This window comes from Oncorhynchus keta, chromosome 21 (assembly GCF_023373465.1).
Source record: "Oncorhynchus keta strain PuntledgeMale-10-30-2019 chromosome 21, Oket_V2, whole genome shotgun sequence".
Lineage (NCBI taxonomy): Eukaryota > Metazoa > Chordata > Actinopteri > Salmoniformes > Salmonidae > Oncorhynchus > Oncorhynchus keta.
Window position 1 is genome coordinate 11,090,215 of NC_068441.1, and position 14,650 is coordinate 11,104,864.

Sequence of the window (14,650 nt, forward strand, 5' to 3'; positions counted from 1 at the left end):
CAATGTTGGCTTACCCCGGCCAAACTCTAACCCAGATTATGCTGGGCCAATTGTGCACCGCCCTATGGGACTCCCAATCACAGCCAGTTGTGATACAGCCTGGAATTGAACCAGGGTCTGTAATGATGCCCCTAGCACTGAGATGCAGTGCCTTAGAGAGCTGCGCCACTCGGGAGCCCAGTCTTTAATGGAATGCATCTACATTTTTGTTGTTGTTGAGTTTGCCTCACCAAGATTTACATGCTAAAATTGCCACTGCACACACCAAAGGGCCATGTTATCAGATACAGGTTCCTTTGTGCATTAAAACAGAATATCCAGTGGTGTAAACTACTAAAGTCATTTTTTGGGGTATCCCGGAGTCACCTCTTCACTGTTGATGTTGAGACTGGTGTTTTGCAGGTACTATTTATTGAAGCTGCCAGTTGAGGACTTGTGAGGCATCTGTTTCTCAAACTAGACACTCTAATGTACTTGTCCTCTTGCTCACTTGTGCACCGGGGCCTCCCACTCCTCTTTCTATTCTGGTTAGAGACAGTTTGCGCTGATCTGTGAAGGGAGAAGTACACAGTGTTGTACGAGATCTTCAGTTTCTTGGCAATTTCTCGCATGGAATAGCCTTCATTTCTCTGAACAATAATAGACTGACAAGTTTCAGAAGAAAGTTATTTGTTTCTGGCCATTTTGAGCCTGTAATCTAACCCACAAATGCTGACGCTCCAGATACTCAACTGGTTTCAAGAAGGCCAGTTTTATTTTATTGCTTCTTTAATAAGGACAACAGTTTTTATCCTTGCTAACGTAATTGCAGCTATAATAGTAATTTACAATATTAACAATGTCTACACTGTATTTCTGATCAATTTTATGTTATTTTAACAGACAAAAAAAATGTGCTTTTCGTTAAAAAACAATGACATTTCGTGGTGACCCCAAACTTTTGAACGGTATTGTATGTAAAATAGCGGTTACATATTTTTCTTTAGGATTGCCAATTTGAGATGCAGGAGCAACTGTGTGAAGCTCATAAGAGCGTCATTGAGGCTATCTCCATTTTAAAGTAGTCCATTTTCTTCTTCCTGATTAGCTGATCCCTCCTGATGACCCGGTGGAACATGAATCCAACCGGGTCATCAGGAGGGATCAGCCAATGAAGTTGGAAGTCCCACCCAGTTGACTGTATTAAAATGGTGGAAGCCCTCAAACAGCCTTTTAGCCGGTAGAGGCCTCTATCATTTTCTATGTTCTGGCCCCAGTGGAAATACTGCAGTCAACCTCTATCTGAGAAAATGTCCATAGGATATAACTGTCATGACAGCGTGCACTAAACCTAAGCATGCAGTTATCAGGAGCAATCAAATAGTATTAAACTGGTAGGTCTGCTGGAAACTGTAGTACATCTAAAACACATATCCAAAGTGCACAACTGAGTTAGTTTGTCAATAATATAAGCCTATTTTTTATATTGAATATTTCATAGTGTGTTGATATACTACACTCTATTGTCCATCAGGAATATTGCAGTAGGCCCAACTCCCCGCTTACATCCCACTTAGTCCTCTCCCAGGGCTTGTAGATTTGGCTTGCAAAGTTGTGGATGTCTTGTAAGATAAGGCCAAATGAATGTGGGACATTGGAGTGTATTACTGTATTTGCACTTTGGTCGAGGCAATACTGCACTGGAGCACATTGCGAAAAGAGGCATTTTAGTGGTGCATATGCATTTAATATGGATCATACACACTTTTGTGGAGACCAGTCGTCAGCGGCTCATTCACACTTGGGTGAAACATAGGTGTTTCTGCTGTATTTCCCCTCAGTTCTCAGAGTGACCAGTAGAGCATTCTGCTCTGTGTGTGGATCATTTTACACTCAGTTCAGTGTGGCTACATGTCATTAAGAGGATTATCAAGGTTGATAATAATAATAATTACGAGGTGGGTTGACGAAGGAACATGAGGTACCAGCAACTCTTCCTCTCATTAGAGAGGACATTCTTGTTCAAATCTTCAGACATGCTGTACCAAGGTGAAAATTAAAATGCTGAATGTCTTACTCTCATGTTTTAATTAATTCAGTTTCAGTGGTATGTAATTATTTAAAAAGTAACACACACACAAACATTAAGATCAAGATTGTAAGTTACCTGTCCATAGGTCATTGTACATTTGAAAGAACAATCACTTCCATACATAACTACTTTTTTTACTGTGTGAGAAGTTGAATTCTCTTGATATACATTTTCTCCACAAGAGGGCCTCAGCCCTTTCAACTTCCCTGGCCTCATCACTAGCTATGCCCATGCCAGAATTCAAGCATAACCAAGGAGCTGAGTACAGGCACTTCACAAAGAATGTCACTTTCAAAATTACAATTATTCATAGACAATTATTCATAGAACACATTTCAATGCCTAAATCACAGCAGAATACTTTTTTTTTAGGGCAAAAAAACTAAACACATTTATGAGTGTAATATCCCTTTAATAGAGCATTTTGCGAGAGAGGAATGTGATGGTCTGGTAATGTTTTGGCAGCTGCATATATCATGACAGAGTTTGCAAAACAAAAGCCCACTTGATTGATAGAAATGAACAGTGGTGGGAAAAGTACTCAATTGTCATACTTGAGTAAAAGTAACGATACCTTAATAGAAAATGAGCAGTTAAAGTCGCAGTAAAACACTACTTGATTAAAAGTATCTGGTTTTAAATGTACTTAGCTTTTACTCAAGTTTGACAATTGAGTATGTTTTCCACCACTGTAATTAAAAGTTAACACCTTCACTGTTGGAGCTCACATATTTAAATGTACACTGCAACTACACCTGCACCTGTGCATGTGACTAAATACAAATCTAAAATGCTATACATCAAATTCCTTATATTAAGCAAACCAGACTGCACGATTTCCTTTTATTTTTATGGACAGATAGGGGCACACTCCAACACTCGGGCATCATTTACAAACACAGTATTTGTGTTTAGTGAGTCCGCCAGATCAGAAGCAGTAGGGATGGCAACGCATTTGTGACGTATATGCAGGGAGTCAGGAAGCAGGTGAGTTTAATAATAGGAAGATAAACAAAACAGGAGTAGCATACTGAGCGTAAATTAAACCAATACTGCCTGAAGACTGAGGCTACCGAGGGCTAAATTAAGGGGAGGTAATCAAGGAAATGATGAAGTCCAGGTGTGCATAATGATGGGGAGCAAATGTGCGTAATGATTGTTGCCAGCTGTGAATAATGTAGGTTGCCAGGACTGGTGGTTAGTAGACTGGTGGTTAGTAGACCGGAGAAGTCCAGCGCTGGAGAGAGGGAACTGGAGTAGGCGTGACACTACCCCACCACGATGCGGGGCTCCAGCCGCAGGATGACACTGGCCAGGAGGACGCGGCGTCGAGGGCGAGGAGCGGGCCGGTCTGGACGGCGGAGATGGAAATCTCGGGCCAATGTTGGGGTCCAGGATGTCGGCCGCTGGAACCCAACAGCACTCCTCCACTCCTGATGGCATAGGCAGGGGACCCATCAATGTCCAGGGGAGGCGGAGGGGTGTCGTGAGGGAAGGCATCAGCAAGGGCACCAGGAACCACCAGCCTGAGGAGGGAAACATAAAAATAGGGTGAGAGCCGGTAGTTGGTGGGGAGTTGACAAACAGCTGTACACACAGATGACACACAGCTGTACATTTCAATGAAACATGGTGAAGCCCCAAAATTGCCCTCGTTAGAAGCATGTGTTTCAGACATAAGGAAGTGGATGGCTGCAAACTTTCTACTTTTAAACTCGGACAAAACAGAGATGCTTGTTCTAGGTCCCAAGAAACAAAGAGATCTTCTGTTGAATCTGACAATTAATCTTAATGGTTTTACAGTCGTGTCAAATAAAACTGTGAAGGACCTCTTTTTTGAAGAACATATCAAGACTGTTTCAAGGACAGCTTTTTTCCATCTACGTAACATTGCAAAAATCAGAAACTTTCTGTCCAAAAATTATGCAGAAAAATGAATCCATGCTTTTGTCACTTCTAGGTTAGACTACTGCAATGCTCTACTTTCCGGCTACCCGGATAAAGCACTAAATAAACTTCAGTGTTAGTGCTAAATACGGCAGCTAGAATCCTGACTAGAACCCCAAAATTTGTTCCTATTACTCCAGTGCTAGCCTTCCTACACTGGCTTCCTGTCAAGGCAAGGGCTGATTTCAAGGTTTTACTGCTAACCTACAAAGCATTACATGGGCTTGCTCCTACCTATCTCTCTGATTTGGTCCTGCTGTACATACCTACACGTACGCTACGGTCACAAGACGCAGGCCTCCTAATTGTCCACTAAAATTCCTAAGCAAACAGCTGGAGGCAGGGCTTTCTCCTGTAGAGCTCCATTTTTATGGAATGGTCTGCCTACCCACGTGAGAGACGCAGACTCGGTCTCAACCTTTAAGTCTTTGCTGAAGACTCATCTCTTCAGTGGGTCATATGATTGAGTGTAGTCTGGCCCAGGAGTGTGAAAGTGAACGGAAAGGCTCTCGAGCAACTAACCACCCTTGCTGTCTCTGCCTGGCCGGTTCCCCTCTTTCCACTGGGATTCTCTGCCTCTAACTCTATTACAGGGGCTGAGTCACTGGCTTATGAGGGCTCTTTCATACCGTCCCTAGGAGGGGTGCGTCACTTGAGTGGGTTGAGTCACTGATGTGATCTTCGTGTCTGGGTTGGCGCCCCCCTTGGGTTGTGCCTTGGCGGAGATCTTTGTGGGCTATACTCGGCCTTGTCTCAGGATGGTAAGTTGGTGATTGAAGATATCCCTCTAGTGGTGTGGGGGCTGTGCTTTTGCAAAGTGGGTGGGGTTATATCCTTCCTGTTTGGCCCTGTCCGGGGTTGTCATCAGATGGGGCCACAGTGTCTCCTGACCCCTCCTGTCTCAGCCTCCAGTATTTATGCTGCAGTAGTTTGTGTCGGGGGGCTAGGGTCAGTTTGTTATATCTGGAGTACTTCTCCTGTCCTATTCGGTGTCCTGTGTGAATCTAAGTGTGCGTTCTCTAATTCTCTCCTTCTTTCTTTCTCTCTCTCGGAGGACCTGAGCCCTAGGACCATGCCCCAGAACTACCTGACATGATGACTCCTTGCTGTCCCCAGTCCACCTGGCCATGCTGCTGCTCCAGTTTCAACTGACCTGAGCCCTAGGACCATGCCCCAGGACTACCTGACATGATGACTCGTTGCTGTCCCCAGTCCACCTGGCCATGCTGCTGCTCCAGTTTCAACTGTTCTGCCTTACTATTATTTGACCATGCTGGTCATTTATGAACATTTTAACATCTTGGCCATGTTCTGTTATAATCTCCACCCGGCACAGCCAGAAGAGGACTGGCCACCCCACATAGCCTGGTTCCTCTCTAGGTTTCTTCCTAGGTTTTGGCCTTTCTAGGGAGTTTTTCCTAGCCACCGTGCTTCTACACCTGCATTGCTTGCTGTTTGGGGTTTTAGGCTGGGGTTTCTGTACATCACTTTGAGATATCAGCTGATGTACGAAGGGCTATATAAATAAATTTGATTTGATTTTGATTTGGTATTACAGACTCAATCAGGGCCATGTTGAAAATGTAATTGAAGACACCTACCAATTGGTCAGCACATGCCCAGAGCACACGTCCTGGTAATCCGTCTGGCTCCGCAGCCTTGTGAATGTTGACCTGTTTAAAGGTCTTACTCACGTCGGCTACGGAGAGTGTGATGACACAGTCGTCCGGAACAGCTGAACCTCTCATGCATGCCTCAGTGTTGCTTGCCTCGAAGCGAGCATTGAAGTGATTAGCTTGTCTGGTAACCTCGTGTCACTGGGCAGCTCTCGGCTGTGCTTCGCTTTGTAGTCTGTGATAGTTTGCAATCCCTGCCACATAAGACGAGCGTCAGTGCCGGTGTAGTACGATTCAATCTTAGCCCTGTATTGACGCTTTGCCTGTTTGATGGTTCATCGGAGGGCATAGCAGGATTTCTTATAAGCTTCTGGGTTAGACTCCCGCACCTTGAAAGTGGCAGCTCTACCCTTTAGCTCAGTGCGAATGTTGCATGTAATCCATGGCTTCTGGTTGGAGAATGTACGTACAGTCACTGTGAGGACGACGTCTTCGATGCACTTATTGATAAAGCCAGTGACTGATGTGGTGGACTCCTCAATGCCATCGGCAGAATCCAGGAACATGTTCCAGCCTGTGATAGCAAAACAGTCCTGTAGTTTAGCATCTGCTTCATCTGACTACTTTTTTATAGACCGAGTCACTGGTGCTTCCGGCTTTAATTTTTCTTATCAGGAGGATAGAATTGTGGTCGGATTTACCAAATGGAGGGCGAGGAAGAGCTTTGTACGCATCTCTGTTTGTGGAGTACAGGTGATCTAGAATGTTTTTCCCTCTGGTTGCACATTTAACATGTTGATAGAAATGAAGTAGAACTGATTTTAAGTTTCCCTGCATTAAAGTCTCTGGCCACTAGGAGCGCCGCCTCTGGGTGAGAGGTTTCCTGTTTGCTTATTTCCTTATACAGCTGACTGTAGCAGGGAGTGGGGTCTTAGTGCCAGCATCCGTCTGTGGTGGTAAATAAACAGCCACGAAAAGTACAGCTGAGAAGGAAAATAGTGTGGTCTGCAATTTATCACAAGATACTCTACTTCAGGTGAGCAAAATCTTCCTTAGATTTCGTGCACCAGCTGTTGTTTACAAATATGCACAGACCGCCCCCCCCTGCTGTTCTATCTTGCCGGTGCAGCATATAGCCCGCTAGCTAAATCTCCCGCAAGCTGAATCTCCATGTCATCATTCAGCCACGATTCCGTGAAACATAAGATATTACAGTTTTTGATGTCCCGTTGGTAGGATATTCGTGATCGTACCTCGTCTAATTTATTGTCCAATGATTGCACGTTGGCGAGTAATATTGACGGTAAAATAAATAACGCAGAAAAAACACGTAACAGCACAATTGGTTTGGCGCCCGTAAAACTGTTGTCATTTATTCCTGCGCCATTTTAAATAAGTCATAAATCAAATCAAACATTATTTATATAGCATAATTATTACAACAAATGCATTTCAAGGTGTTAAAAGTCATGCGTCGGAAGACATTTGGCACGTAACATCCTTCCTCTTGGCAGGTCTCTATAGGTGACCAGGGGATTCTCTCTACTGCATGGGAATGCCTCTGTGGAGCTCATACGTGTAGCCATGCAGCCTATTTTGACGGTTCACAATATTGGCCGTATGGATGTAGAATGTGAGTTGCGGAAGCCAGCCATGCCCAATCTGGTGCAATCAGTGGAGGACCTGTCCCCAGCTGAAGACTACAACGTTCTGTCCCGGGAGCCCACAGAGGAGGATCTATAGTGGCTAAGGAACCATCTCTGGGCAGGTTCAGTGGAATTACATGTCTCCTTGAACCTGAGCCAGAACAAACGCTACCCTCCTTGTCATCCCTATCTGTACCAGACATTTTTTTAAAACACGGGCAGCTAGGGCATGCAAGCATCCTGGCTGGAATGGCAGTGTCTGTGGAGGACGACGAGGATAAACGGCAGGCAACAGTTGGACAATGCACCAACCCCAAATGGCACACCATGAGGAGAGGGAGGTTGACGGCAGGCAATTATGGAGCAGTAGTTAGGGCCAAGCACGTTACTCCGTGGTGCTGCTAAAAAGGGTCCTCAGATCACAGTCGTTGGATGTAAAGTGGGGCACAGATAACGAAGAGGAGGACATCAAAATAGCTACAGGGATGGATGTGCAAGAGTCAGGGCTTTGGGTCACGGTGTCTGGGATCCTGGGATCCTGGGTGCCTCACCAGATGGTCTGGTGGGAACCACAGCAGTGGGGGAGTCAAGTGTCCCTACGGTGCAAGGGACTTTACCATTGAAGAGGCATTGAAGATGAAGGATATCTATATCAAGGAGGGATGGTCTTACCGCCTCTGTGAAGACCATCCTTACTGGCACCAGGTCCAAGGCCAGCTTCACATCACTGGAATGGACACCTGCTTCTTCATTGTGTGGACCACAAAAGCCTCCATCACCATCCCCATCCAGCGTGACGACCTCTGACAGACCCATATTGCTCCTCCTGCCAGTACCTGTTTTCAGGGAAGCCAATGGTCCAAAATATATAGTTCATACACACACTAGGCTCCCAGAATATGTTATATTACATACAGTACCAGTCTAAAGTTTGGACGCACCTACTCATTCAAGGGTTGTTCATTATTTTTACTATTTTCTACATTGTAGAATAATAGTGAAGACATCAAAACTATGAAATAACACATATGGGAATCATGTAGTCATCAAACAAGTGTTAAACAAATCCAAATATATTTTATATCTGAGATTCTTCAAAGTAGCCACCCTTTGCCAAGAGTGTGCAAAGCTGTCATCAAGGCATTCTCAAAACAAGCTTCATGAGGTAGTTACCTGGAAAGCGTTTCAATAAACAGGTGTGCCTTGTTAAAAGTTAATTTGAGGAATTTCTTTCCTTCTTAATGCATTTGAGCCAATCAGTTGTGTTGTGACAAGGTAGGGGTAGTATGCAGAAGACAGCCCTATTTGGTGAAAAAAGTCCATATTATGGGTCAATCAATCTGTAAAATTTCAAGAACTTTGAAAGTTTCTTCAAGTGCAGTCACAAAAACCGTCAAGTGCTATGATGAAACTGGCTCTCATGTGGACCACCACAAGAAAGGAAGACCCAGAGTTACCTCTGCTGCAGAGGATAAGTTCATTAGAATCACCAGCCTCAGAAATTGCAGCCCAAATAAATGCTTCATAGAGTTCAAAGTACAGACACATCTCAACATCAACTGTTCAGAGGAGAATGCATGAATCAGGCCTTCTTGGTCGAATTGCTGCAAAGAAACCACTACTAAAGGCACCAATAAGAAGAAGAGACTTGCCTGGGCCAAGAAACACGAGCAATGGATATTAGACTGGGGGAAATCTGTCCAAATGTGAGATTATTGGTTCCAACTGCCGTGCCTTTGTGAGACGCAGAGTACTTAAACGAATGATATCCACATGTGTGGTTCCCACCGTGAAGCATGGTGGAGAAGGTGTGATGTTGCTTTGCTGGTGACACTGTCAGTGATTCAAGGCACACTTAACCAGCATGGCTACCACAGCATTCTGCAGTGATACACCATCCCATCTGGTTTGCGCTTAGTGGGACTATCATTTGTTTTTCAACAGGGCAATGACCCAACACACCTCAGGCAGTGTAAGGGCTATTTTACCAAGAAGGAGAGTGATGGAGTACTGCATCAGATGACCTGGCCTCCACAATCACCCAACCTCAACCCAATTGAGATGGTTTAGGATGAGTTGGACCGCAGAGTGAAGGAAAAGTACCCAACAAGTGCTCAGCATACGTGGGAACTCCTTCAAGACTGTTAGAAATGCATTCCAGGTGAAGCTGGTTGAGAGAATGTCAAGGGTGTACAAAGCTGTACTGAAGGCAATCAAAACTTTACTTTGGAAAATCTAAAATATATTTTGATTTGTTTAACACTTTTTAGGTTCCTACATGATTCCATATGTGTTATTTCATAGGTGTGATGTCTTCTCTATTATTCTACAATGTAGAAAATAGTACAAATAAATGAAAACCCTTGAATGAGTTTTGACTGGTACTGTACATGTTTTGCTCAAAGGAGCCATGAACTATACAACTGTACACCTGATTCTAATTCTAAAGAGGAAAGTTAAAACCATTAGCTGTGGGATCACTGAGGAGGACCAACATTGATAGGGGGATTGTCTGAAAGGCACTGACATGAAGGGATGGAACATCAGGATTTTGGGCAATGGCCAGCATACCACGATTTCAACTAGCCCAGGTAACATTCATGTCCTAACAGTGGCGTGTATTCATGGATGCCAAGGGAAGCCAGGCTTCCTCAAAAACTTTACCGAGAAAAATCTAAAACAACAGACAAAATAATGTATTTTGTTTCTCTGTGTTTCATAAATTTACAATTCACAAGAGCCTGAATGTATCTCACCGGAGAAAGCATAGAGCGAGCGAAACAGCGCCCCTCTTTCTCTGTAGGTGTAGCCAATCTATCTGATGCTGTCTGGTCAAAAAGAGCATGGTATTGTTACCGCTCATAGCAGACATTCTTACTAATCTGCTAGAGAACCAGTTCGGATTTAACAATAACTTTTGTATAACTAAAGCCTTTAGTGAGAGGTCTAATACTTTAATATTCAGTCATTTCTGCACTCCGAATTCATATTCATTATATAGATTGGCCCGTTTAATTTTCTGGCTTGTCATTCCAAATAAAATATTGTATTATTTTTTGCTTATATAATTTAAAAAATAAGTCGCTACATCTAGGCTAGGCCATAAGCAAAGGTAAACTGGGATATGACTAAAGAGTTAATCAGGGTGATTTTTTCCCACAAATAGACAGGTATTTTCCTTTCCACGGTAGCAAGATCTTGCCTATTTTTGCCAACTTTCTATTAAAATGTATTGTAGTGAGATTTATTTATTTCGGGATATGAATACTGAGTATGTCCACTTCACCATCAGACCAGTTTATTGGTAAACTACACGGTAATGTAAAAATATTATTTTGTGAGCCAATGCGTAATATAGTTCACTTATCATAATTTGGTTGAAGTCCAGAGAGGTTAGAAAAAGTATCTAGATCACCTGAGGCTGTGGAGGGAACCAAGTTGTGGATTAATAAAAGAAAACATGGATCATCAGTGTATGAAGACGTTTGTTTTTAAGCCCTGGTTTTCTAGGCCCTTAATATTATTGTTGGATCTGATTTTAATAGCTAACATTTCGATGGCCTTAATAAATAGATATGCCGATAGTGGACTACCTTGTTTTACTCCTCTTGACAGTGTAATACTTTCTGAGAAGTAGCCATTATTTACTATTTTAAACGTAGCCATTATTTACTATTTTAAAAGTAGCCATTATTTACTTTGAAAGGCTGGTCATCTCTCACATCAATACCATTATCCTAGAAACCCTAGATCCACTCCAATTTGCATACCGCCCCAACAAATCCACAGATGATGCAATCTCTATTGCACTCCACACTGCCCTTTTCCACCTGGATAAAAGGAACACCTACGTGAGAATGCTATTAACTGACTACAGCTCAGCGTTCATGACCATCGTGCCTTCAAAGAGCTTAACTAAGCTAAGGACCCTGGGACTAAACACCTCCCTCTGCAATTGGATCCTGGACTTTCTGATGGGCCATCCGCTTGTGGTAAGGGTAGGCAACAACACATCTGCCTCGCTGATCCTCAACACATGCCCCCTCCGGGGTGCGTGCTCAGTCCCCTCCTGTACTCCCTGTTCACCCATGACTGCATGGCCAAGCATGACTCCAACACCATCATTAAGTTTGCCGACGACACAACAGTGGTAGGCCTGATCACCAACTACGATGAGACAGCCTATAGGGAGGAGGTCAGAGACCTGGCAGTGCGGTACCAGGATTAAAACCTCTCCCTCAACGTAACCAAGACAAAGGAGATGATTGTGAACAACAGGAAAAGGAGGACCGAGCACGCCCCCATTGTCATCGACAGGGCTGTAGTGGAACAGGTTGAGAGCTTCAAGTTCCTTGGTGTCCACATCACCAACAAACTATCATGGTCCAAACACATCAAGACAGTCGTGAAGAGGGCACGATAACACCTAATCCCCCTCAGGAGACTGAATAGATTTGGCATGGGTCCTCACATCCTCAAAGTTCTACAGCTACACCATCGAGGTTGCATCACCACCTGGTATGGCAACTGCTCAGCCTCCAACCGCAAGGCACTACAGAGGGTAATGCGTATTGCCCAGTACATCACTGGGGCCAAGCTTCCTGACATCCAGGACCTCTATACCAGACGGTGTCAGAGGAAGGCCCAAAACATTTCTAAAGACTCCAGCCACCATAGTCATAGACTGTTCTCTCTGCTACCGCAAGGGAAGTGGTACTGCAGCGCCAAGTCTAACAGATTCCACCCCAGATTTTTCAAAGTGTTCTATTGTTTCCAGTACTTGTCTTATATTATCTATATGATATTATCTTCAATGTTTTGTCCATATAAAAAACCTGTCTGAATAGGATGAATAATATCCGACAATCCCTTTTAAATTCTATATGCTATGCACTTTGATTTCAATTTTTCATCACAACACTGAAGTGTAAGGGGCCTCCAATTTTTTCATTGGACTGGATCTTTATATTTACCACTTGGGTCCTGTTTCAGTAATAATGAAATCAGACCTACTTGTTGAGTATCTACCATTTTTATAGAAATGGTTCAAACATGCTAATAACGGTCCTCTTGAGTACATTAAAAAAGGTTTGATATCCCGAAACTGGTATGCCATCAAGCCCAAGAGTTATCCCAGACTTAAAGGCTTTAATTGGATCAAGAAGTTCCTCCTCTGTCATTTGGCCTTCACATGAGTCTTTATGTACATTTGTTCATTTTACATTATTAATAGGGGGAAAAATCCTTACAATTATCTTTGGTTAGTGGAGATGGAGGAGACTGAAACGAAAACATATGTTTAAAGTACTTTGCTTCCTCTTTCAAAATATTGTTTGGTGAATAATGGTTCACCTCATCTGCAACAAGTTTCAGTAAATTATTTTTGGTAGCATTTCTATTTATTGATAAAAAAAAAAAAAACCTTTTTCTCCTGAATGTTACAGTCTTGTCTCATCGCTGCAACTCCTGTACGGACTCGGAAGAGGCAAAGGTCGAGAGCCGTGCGTCCTCCGAAACACACGGCCTGCCACAGGAGTCACTAGTGCGCGCAGACACCCCTCCGGCCAAACCCTCCCCTAAACCCGACGACGCTGGGTCAATTGTGCGCCACCCCTTGAGTCTCCAGTTCGCGGCCCGCTGCCACAGAGCTTGGACTCAAACTCAGAATCTTTAGTGGCACAGCTAGCACTGCGATGCAGTACTTTAGACCACTGCGCCACTCGGGAGGCCCCTTTTGGTAGCATTTCTATGTTGAAGATTTTAAAAAATGTGTTAGTAACAGTAGGCTAATGTTACCAAACTGGCTAATTGTTGCCCATGAAAGGAAGTTTGGCTAGCGAGCAAGCATTTTAGCTAGGTAGTATAGGACAACATCAACTAAAAGCGTGTGCTGTACGATAGTCCATAGACCATTTTGGCAACAGGAAATATTGGAGGTTGACATGGGCGTTTCTCTACAATTCGGGTGAGTCAACATGCTTTTTCTACTAACACAAACACAGAGACACACACATACATACATACACACATAGTGACGGACAGAGAAATCATTAGCATGGACAGCCAAATGATATTTAGCTTACATTGGATTGGACTAAATTGTTTTTGGAATCTATGTCACTGTCTTAGACTAAGAATAGGTGATTTGATGTTGTTGAAATGTTGAAATTGTTCTGGAATAGTGGAGGCAGCTCCTGTTTTCTTCTTGATTTGCAGTAACTCTCCGGTGTTCTAAATCAATAGTAACTTGATTGACCATGCTGTCGGTAACTGTTTGTTACATGCAATGTGCTCCACCAGACAGAGGTTGCTCTCCTGTTTTGTGATGAAACAAAGGTGTGGTTGAATATATTCTGCCACTGTGTCTTCTTATTGTCTTGGCCATAAGCCTATATATGACAAACAACACAATTATCACAACACACAAGTTGTAATATGGCTTTTTTCCCCTGGCTTGGCTTCCCCAGTGATTTTACCCACACACAGCTACTGCTCATAGGTGGGCTGCAAGCTCACAATCGACCTCTCCATCTCATTTCCATACCCAAAACACATTTATCATCAGTTATTTAAGAACTGGGGTGTGTATATAAAGCACAATTGGAGGAAATCAGAAAACACAGATAATTCATTATCCCATAATTTTTTTAATAGTTTAAATGCAAATTCTGATCATTTCGAGCACTGTTTCAATCAAGTTTAACTAGGCATGGATAACTCAACATTGTCATTTCAACAGCATGTTCAGTGAATACAACATAAAAAGGTACCAGAGTATATAATTAATTATATAATTCCTTCAATATAAAGAAGCTGAAAAATACTGACATTCAATAGAATTCCACAAGTCCTAATCATAGATCCAATTCCATAATTCTAGAGCAGGTATTCCCTAACTGGGAATGCCATCCGGGGTACGCCAAATAAAAATGTGATGAACACATTTTTTAATAATAAAAATGTATTTTCTTCACATTTTCAAACAGTCCATTTATATTTTCCAATGGGGCTATACATTTGGGTGAGTTTTTTTTCCCTCGCCTGAGTAGCCACGTTTCACTGCCAAAAATAAAACTAAACCATCTCGTGTTCAGCGAAATAACAACACAATGTCAAATACAAGTAGCCTAGTCAAATAATTAACATCCAATCACATTCACCCTTACTCTCTCACGGGGAATTCCACTAACGGTCCGTATGCAGCCAAATGTAGATGCTACTCATTCCGTTTGCTCGAAAATTGACAAATGGTTAAAAAAGTAAGGCTCGCATCCATAGAGACACATACCAGCTCTACTTGTAGTACTACTACTACCAGCAGTACTACACCTGCAGCTGTCGACGACACGATTTGTTCTGCATCCACGAGC

General features: G+C 43.1%; 1 long non-coding RNA gene across 1 annotated transcript; it reads right to left on the reverse strand.

Annotated features, from left to right (window-relative positions):
- Nucleotides 1–3,462: 3,462 nt before the first annotated feature.
- LOC127910287 (uncharacterized) lies at nt 3,463–13,008 on the reverse strand. The gene is made up of 3 exons (XR_008074121.1): nt 12,703–13,008; nt 7,953–8,116; nt 3,463–3,597 (listed from the first exon to the last, which is right to left on the reverse strand). It is a non-coding gene; the product is annotated as an uncharacterized LOC127910287 (long non-coding RNA).
- Between the last annotated feature and the right edge of the window lie 1,642 nt (nt 13,009–14,650).